Source organism: Accipiter gentilis, chromosome 23 (assembly GCF_929443795.1).
Source record: "Accipiter gentilis chromosome 23, bAccGen1.1, whole genome shotgun sequence".
NCBI lineage: Eukaryota > Metazoa > Chordata > Aves > Accipitriformes > Accipitridae > Astur > Astur gentilis.
This window is the reverse complement of record NC_064902.1, coordinates 22,568,248-22,575,542: the sequence shown is the minus strand read 5'-3', so window position 1 is coordinate 22,575,542 and position 7,295 is coordinate 22,568,248. Positions and strand designations below refer to the sequence as shown.

General features: G+C 44.7%; 1 long non-coding RNA gene across 1 annotated transcript; it reads left to right on the top strand.

Moving 5' to 3' along the window:
- The first annotated feature begins 820 nt into the window (after positions 1-820).
- Positions 821-3,188, top strand: LOC126049550 (uncharacterized). Its single transcript, XR_007509247.1, has 3 exons — positions 821-1,377; positions 2,069-2,223; positions 2,857-3,188. It is a non-coding gene; the product is annotated as an uncharacterized LOC126049550 (long non-coding RNA).
- Positions 3,189-7,295: the final 4,107 nt, after the last annotated feature.

Sequence of the window (7,295 nt, the reverse complement as noted above, 5' to 3'; positions counted from 1 at the left end):
CAGGGGAGAGCAGCGATGGGCAGGGGCGAGCCCGCCTGCGCGGAGCCGCTGGGATGCCGCTCTCTGGAAGGAGTGATCTTTCCACAGTTTTCTCCTGGTTTGAAGAAAAGGAAGGAAAATGGTGATTTCCTACGTGATGAGTTCTACCAAACTGTCTTCACGTAGCAGGGTTTTTTTTAAGACGCATTTGTAACGCGTTGCTCTGTTGCTACCCTGCTACATACCCCTGCTTTTTACCCCTGCTTTCTTTGTGCCAAGCACACTGGTTCCCACTCAGGGACTGACTAATAATTCTTCATAACAGCCTTTTGGGTGGTTTCGGCATCTATTTTTGCCCAGAAATCTCCTCTTCTTCTCCATTTAGAAATACTATAAAATCTTTCTCCACGGTCAGACACTTCAGGACAAGCTGTGGTCATTGTGTAAGCGCAGAGCACAATCCAAATGGAAATGGAAATGAAAACAATTAAATATACATGACAAGCAGGTATTTAGATGAGCCTAGATTTCTTAATGGTTCATTTCAACCTTTGAACTAAATTAAATGTTGCTTTCATCTATTTTTAAAGAAATGTTTATTTTCGGTTTGTAGATGCCCTGCTCCATCTGTTCTTTAGATGGTTTTTACTTAAACTTAAATATAGCGCCCATTGGCTGTGTTTGTAGAAAGCACGTATGCTTTTTATGCCACCATAGATGAGGATTCACACAAACCTATCAGCAAACGCATGGCCTAAAAGGTAGATTGACAAGCAATTACCTCCAGGTTTCTTTTGAATGTCGAGTCCTCTATATTTGGTGGTGATTGATATTAATTACATGGTGCTGGCACATTTTGCACTGTTGCACTTACAGGGTGGATTTTCAGACCTGGTTCTTCCAGTGCCCCTCTGCAGCTTCGTACACGGAGGCTGTAAGTACTGCTTGGACCAAAACCAGCAGAGCTTCTCAGAGTAATCAAAGGACCCAGCATATATATGGTATATTCATGGTTGAGCAGCCACTATGGGAGCGGGTCGCGGGGCTCTTGGCAGTCGCTGCCCTTGGAGCAGCTCTTGGGAGTCTCATTCTCACTCGGACGGTCTGAAAGTCAGGGATTGGGAAACCAAAAACCTGACTTTGTTTCTGGCCCTGTGCTAGTGACAGGCAATCTAAATACTCAGACACGGCACAGAAAAATCAGGGGAAAGTTGATCAAGGTTGAATGTAGAGAAAGCACATTTGGATCCTGCAGCCAGGAAAGAGCGGGAGAGGGATATTCTATTTCTCTGAGCTTTCAGGTTGCCTTGCCATCTCCGAACAAGATGACAGCGGATGTCTTGTAAATATTTAAAGACGGAGTCTGACCCACCCCGTGCGGTGCTACGCTGCATAAAGGTAAAGACTGGCAGCAAACTTCCAATATTTAAATATGTCGATTCTGAAAATGTAGCTAAAACAGCTATTCCTGCCATGGAGGCATTGGGGTTTTTTAATCAATGTGTGACAGTCTAATGCCATATAACATCTGTGTGTTATTTCTGGGATGCTGGTTAACTTCATTAGTGGAAACTGTTCAGACAAAAATGTGGCAGGTTTTTCCCAGGGATGACAAGGTGCTGTCAGCAGAGGCCAGTGTATCGCTAACATCTATTTGTTTGTCTCCTCTAACATCTATTTGTTTGTCTTTATTTTTTTCATTCTTTTGAAGCTTGCTGCGTAGCAGCAAAGGCATAACTGCTATTCTGTCCATGGTGGATAGTGACATTAAGTATTACTTTCTGGCTGGAATAGTCCCTCTGAACCGAAGAATCTGTAAGGTGTTTTTCACACATTACTTTGCAGAAATAGGAAGGCAGCTTCCTATATGTTTTCACAGAGGATGGCATCACTTCCACCGTGCTGGGCAGCAAGGCTCAAGATGCTGGGAGAAAATGCTACAGGCATTTCTTTCTCATCTCCCTGGGCCTGTGCTGCACTACCGATGTGCAGGGCTGACAGTGAGCTTGCCTTTTCTTTCGCTCCCATCAGTGGGAAATCAGTGCTTTTTGATGCAATCCCAGTACGTCGCTCTGTATTTCCTGTGCAGGGACACAAATACGCCTTTGAACTTGCATTCCTCCTTTTCCACCACCTCTCCTCGTGCTGGCCACGGACCCAGACCCGCAGGAGAAGGAAGCCCTTTGCTCCTGTTGCGGGAGTGGGATTTCCACAGCTGCAAAGTTGTGTTTCCAAGGTGGCTCCGTATGTATTTTATTTTACCTGATCCGATTCTTATTATGGATTTGTTTTGGTTTCTAAGAGTTCTTCACCCAAACCAGTCACCAGTAGGGGTTTCAATGATAGCAAACAAACTGAGCAGCTGGCTGGAGGCATGGGATCTCCTGGCCAACCTTGCTTTGCACGTACTGTCACGGAGCTGTGCAAGAGCGATGGAAATTGCAGCACTGCTTCCATTTCTGTTGCAGGGGAATCACGGAGGCAGGTTTCCCCAACAATCACTGCTGGCAGAAAGACCACGGGCTTGTCGTACGCCTGCAAGGACATGGGCTGCGTGACGAGGGCTGGGTTTGGTCCTTCTTGGCATTCCCAGCCCTCCTCTGCGAGCCTCGGGCTGGGGAAGGGCGGAGGTGGGAGGTGGGAGATGGGAAGACAGGGAGAGCCTGCGGATGGTGGGCTAGCGAGGGAGGTGCAGCAGGGAGTGTGGGGAAGTACGAAGGGAAATAAAAAGAACAGAAAACGAGAAGAAAAAATGGGAGGAAAAAACCCCTGTAAAATGTAGCACGTGAAGAAGAGAAAGATATTTGCATATTCTTCAGTCTTTAGGGTAGCTCGAGTGGATGTATACCATGGTTTTGTCTCCATTTGATATAACAGGTATTGGCGTTTGAATTCTGGTTGAATGGCTTCAGCCCCGTGCAGGTGGGATGGCTCCGCAGCCAGCCAGCTCCTGCACTCAGCAACCGCGGCACAGGGCAGCCGGAGGAAAAAACTCCCGTTGTAAAACCCAGTCTGGGAGACGTACGTACGCTTGCAGTTTACCACGAGTACATATTGATTAGGGCAACAATGTCATTTTGTTTTGTGCTGAACAATCCAGCGTTTGGAATTGAGACCTGTCAGGAGCCAAATGACTTAGCGGAGCAAATTGGAAAGAACAGGGCTATAAATTGCAAGGGAATTCACTTCGTGGTTAACACTCGGGCGTGCTGTGAGAAACAGGACTGTACACAAACTGCCCTGCCATGCAAATCCCAATCAATGTGCTGACAAAGTGTCCTGCTGAACCCTGGTGTCTCACTCAATATTTCTTAAAATAGACATAATTTAGGAGGCATGGGAAGGCATACATTTTCGCCTTAAGTGATGCACAGATGGGAGGTACTGTGGAATTAATAAGAAGTGTATAGATGAGCTTTGTAGCAGCCTTACTGCATTTATTTCATATATATATATATATTGCTAAACCGTTTTAAAATGGCTGTAACTGAAAAAGGACCTACTTGATATGTATAACACCATTTCCATTCTCCAGTATGTATTCTGAAAAGTCAGTACAATATTTTTTCCTAAGTATGAATCCAGGAATTGCCAGAAAACTAGGTCAATACATTCATGCAGGAAACTAGTAAACCCCCCTCCCAGCAAGTTCACCTCGCTGTGCCGGTTACAAACCCCGTGCCACGGTCAGTCACCGCGCAGCATCTCCGCTCTGCCACAGGCTCCCGTGGCTTTTCAGGAGCCCCGCATCTCCTTGTGCACTTCAGTGCTGACCACCAAATTCTGCCCGATGGTCTTAGCTCCTCAGGCATCTCGGGCTGGATTATCATCCCCTCCAACTCTCCGTACGGTGTTCTCTGCAGTTGTCACCCAGCTCGGCTTCCGAGCGCCTCCTGCTCCTTTGTGCTTAAGAGTGGTGGTTCATCCAAAAGATGCTGGTTGGAGAGATACTAAGGTTTCAAAAGGCAATGGCCAAAGCATTTTAATGTCTTGTATCTTTGCTCTTTAGTCTTGGGCAATTAGAAAAATCAGGAAAAATGAGTGAACGCTCACAGAGATATTCGATGTGCCAAAGGAACTTACAAAGTATTTGGAATGGTCCCGATATCGGTTGGGCTGATGGCTGTTAAAAGCAATTCTGAGCAAGGAGGAGGGTATATTGCAAAGATAAAGCAAGGTGGCTTTGGATACTGTTTGTTAGTTCAGCCATTCAGCATGGCAGCCAGCTTTTACAAAATTCCTGCTTGACAGCAAGCCAAGCATTGATGAAGCAGATTCGCAGTATTATTAAATTTACAATACTAATGGGAGTGAGAGCAAAGAAAGGAACACAGTTACCAGCTTTGGGGGGGAGGACACACGACTTTCAAATGCAGTAGATAACAATTTCAAGAATTATTTAGATCCCTGTAAAACCTTCTTATCCCAGATTACTCTTCCTTAAATTACAGATTATCTTTCTTACCAGTGCGACCGTGTCACGTTTCAATCCAAGGGCAATTTGTCCTTTATGTGGAGGGGGCCCATGAGTAGTCGGAAGCTGTAATTCACCCTTTTGGTCAGCTCCGGGAAGGAGCTGGCTCTGCTGGAGGGGGATTCATGCTCACCGTGCTCATCGGCACTCCCCAGCCTGCTGCCATGTGTAGTGGGAATTTGGGGGAGGTTTGGAGGTGGGGGTGAAAAACATGAAATGTAAGGAGAAATTTGGACTGACACTTGACAACTTTCTGTTTTGTAAATTCTAGAGGAATTTGAATTGCATGATATGCTTTTACTTGCAAATGTTTCAGATTTGTTATTTTTCCCTTTTCTACATATTTTAAGCTTGTAGCATTGTATAATCTTTTTTTTTTTCTTTTTCTCTGTCCTTGCAGAGGAATGAGCGGATAGCAGTCTGCGAAAGCAGGCTATTTCTGACTGAAGATAAAATAATCCGCAAGATGTTCATAGTTTTAATTTCCAGTTGTGCAAGAGCTGATGCTTCTGGAAAGGTGTGATCTTTAAACCTGTAGTAAACTCAAATGTCTCTCAGCAGAGCTCTGTGGGAGATTCATGTTTGTTAGAGTTGCAAAATATTGGAGCTACAAGATTGTTTTCAAATACAGTACTTTGTGGAAGAGCAACTGGAGAAAAATAAGCAGATGTTAAACTGAAAGGACTGCGATGCAATTCAGTCCTGGGCTGGTTTATGCTAAGAAAGGGCAGGAGAAGCCGAACTTCTAAGGAGGGCTGGAAGGGAATATTAGACAACAGTAGGAGATGTTTAGATAAACAATAAACAACCTGCTGAGCACAAGGATTAAGAGATCAGTGGGAGAGAGATGTAAGAAGAAATAAAGGGGAAAAGGAAGATTGGAATAAAATGCTGAGAGGATCTGGTCCTCAACTTGTGCAAACTGGATTAACTGCCTTGCAGTCAGGGATCACCAGCTCCCGGGACTGTCCCCAGCTCCCAGGGCATGTAACGTGCTCATGGCCAGCAAGGAGTTTCTCCAAACTGCTGGTAGAAAACACAAGTAAAATTGAAACTCGTAAATGTTATGGTAGGGAGGAAAAGAGAAGGAAATGGGCATTTTTTTCTTAATGCCAGCTGGTGCCTCTGCTTTCATGGAAGAGGAGGAGGAAGAGGAGGAGGTGAAGGAGGAGGAGGTGAAAGAGGAGGAGGAGGAGGAGGAGGCGGTTGGCTCTTCCATGGGAGAGGAGGAGGATGGAAAGTTGTTGAGGAAACGATTATATTTCCTGGCATGTTGTGATGGGGGAATTTGATCATCTCTTGGTAACAGCAAAAATGTCTTTGCAAAAATTCTGTGCTATCCTGGTAAAAAAAAGTCAGGAGAGCTTAGTTCTGTGCCGTCGTAAAATGACTGTGGCCTTTGAAGGTCCTTTGAGGCAAAGCACGGTTAGCGTAGCATCTCCACTTTGCATCCAGCCCACTACGCGATACATCGCAAGCAGTGACAGAGCAGTTATTATACAGGGACACTTCTCTGTTATTTTCTTTCTTTCCTTTTTTTTTTTTTTATTTTTTTTTTACCTCCCTTTTCATTACACTCCACTGCTGGAAATACTCTTAGGGTACTGAAAATAAACAACATCTCTTTCCCTACCATTTACCAAATACTGCTTCTCATTTTCAGAAGCCTTTGCCCACCTCGGGAGCAAGGAGACCTGGAGATGCCACCTGCACCATCTGGTGGCTGCCTCGCTTTTGCACTTCAGGCTCTTTGCAATCACGTTAAAAAGCATTTCGGTAGGAAAAACAACATTTCCACCTTCTTCCACTGATTTAAGCTTTCCTGTTAATGGCATGCGTTTTCCTTTCTGCTGCATGCAGTATAAATCCAGTTTTAGCCTTGTGTGTTGTTCATTGGGCTCTGTGGGCTATTGTGGAGTTATTCCACTGTTGCTGAGAGAATTTGGATCCCTTCCTATTATTTGTCTTTATTCTAGGGAATAAACACGCCGGCATTTTCTGCAGATGTGCCTCCTCTACCGAAAAAATCCCCCACAGCACCAGAAAAGAGTGCAGGCACAAAAGACGGAGGTGGAAACATATTCTGAAAATGCCACGCTGGCTTTTCTGAAATGACGGTGTTGACATTTTGCATTTACATTATCAAAACCATTGTGTGGGTCCTTCGGGGAGCAACGCCGTGGGATGGGGGGGATTTGCTGGGGGTGCCCGGCAGGGCCCCCCGGCTGCTCCTGCTCCTCAGCTACCGGGCAGTTGCTGTTGCTGATCTTCTTTGTCCAGGAAATTCCTCCCAGTTGCCACTCTCACTCCCCTCTTGTGTTTTATTTAGAAAAATTAAATTGCTATTCCAGTGTCCTATGATGAATGTGATCCGGTCGCCACATTTAACGTACCCTTGGATAACATTTAAATATGTAACGGCAAACCAAGCTGTGATAAACCTCTCACAATGAGTTGAGAGCAAGCTCATTTACGAAAGTGCTTCAGTAGGAATTAAAATAAAATTTCCATTTTCCACAGTTACATTCTGATTCTAGTTGTCATTAACTTACTCAAAATCCCATTTGGGATTTCAAACTTTAGTAAATCATTGTGTCTTCCAATTAACTTTCATACTCCAGACAACATAATGTGACTAATTTCATTCAACTCTGTTGTTTAATAAACATCTAAACAATTCTTTATTTCTGAGTCACAAAGAAATGTGCAGTTATAGTATATTGTGCACGCGGTAATGGGCAAAAGGAAAATTACTGAAGAGAAATTCATCTTGGTTCTTTAGTTTATCAGCTTCGGAGAAGCGATGCTCTGTGAGTGATGGGCACAGCCAGGGAATTCGCCG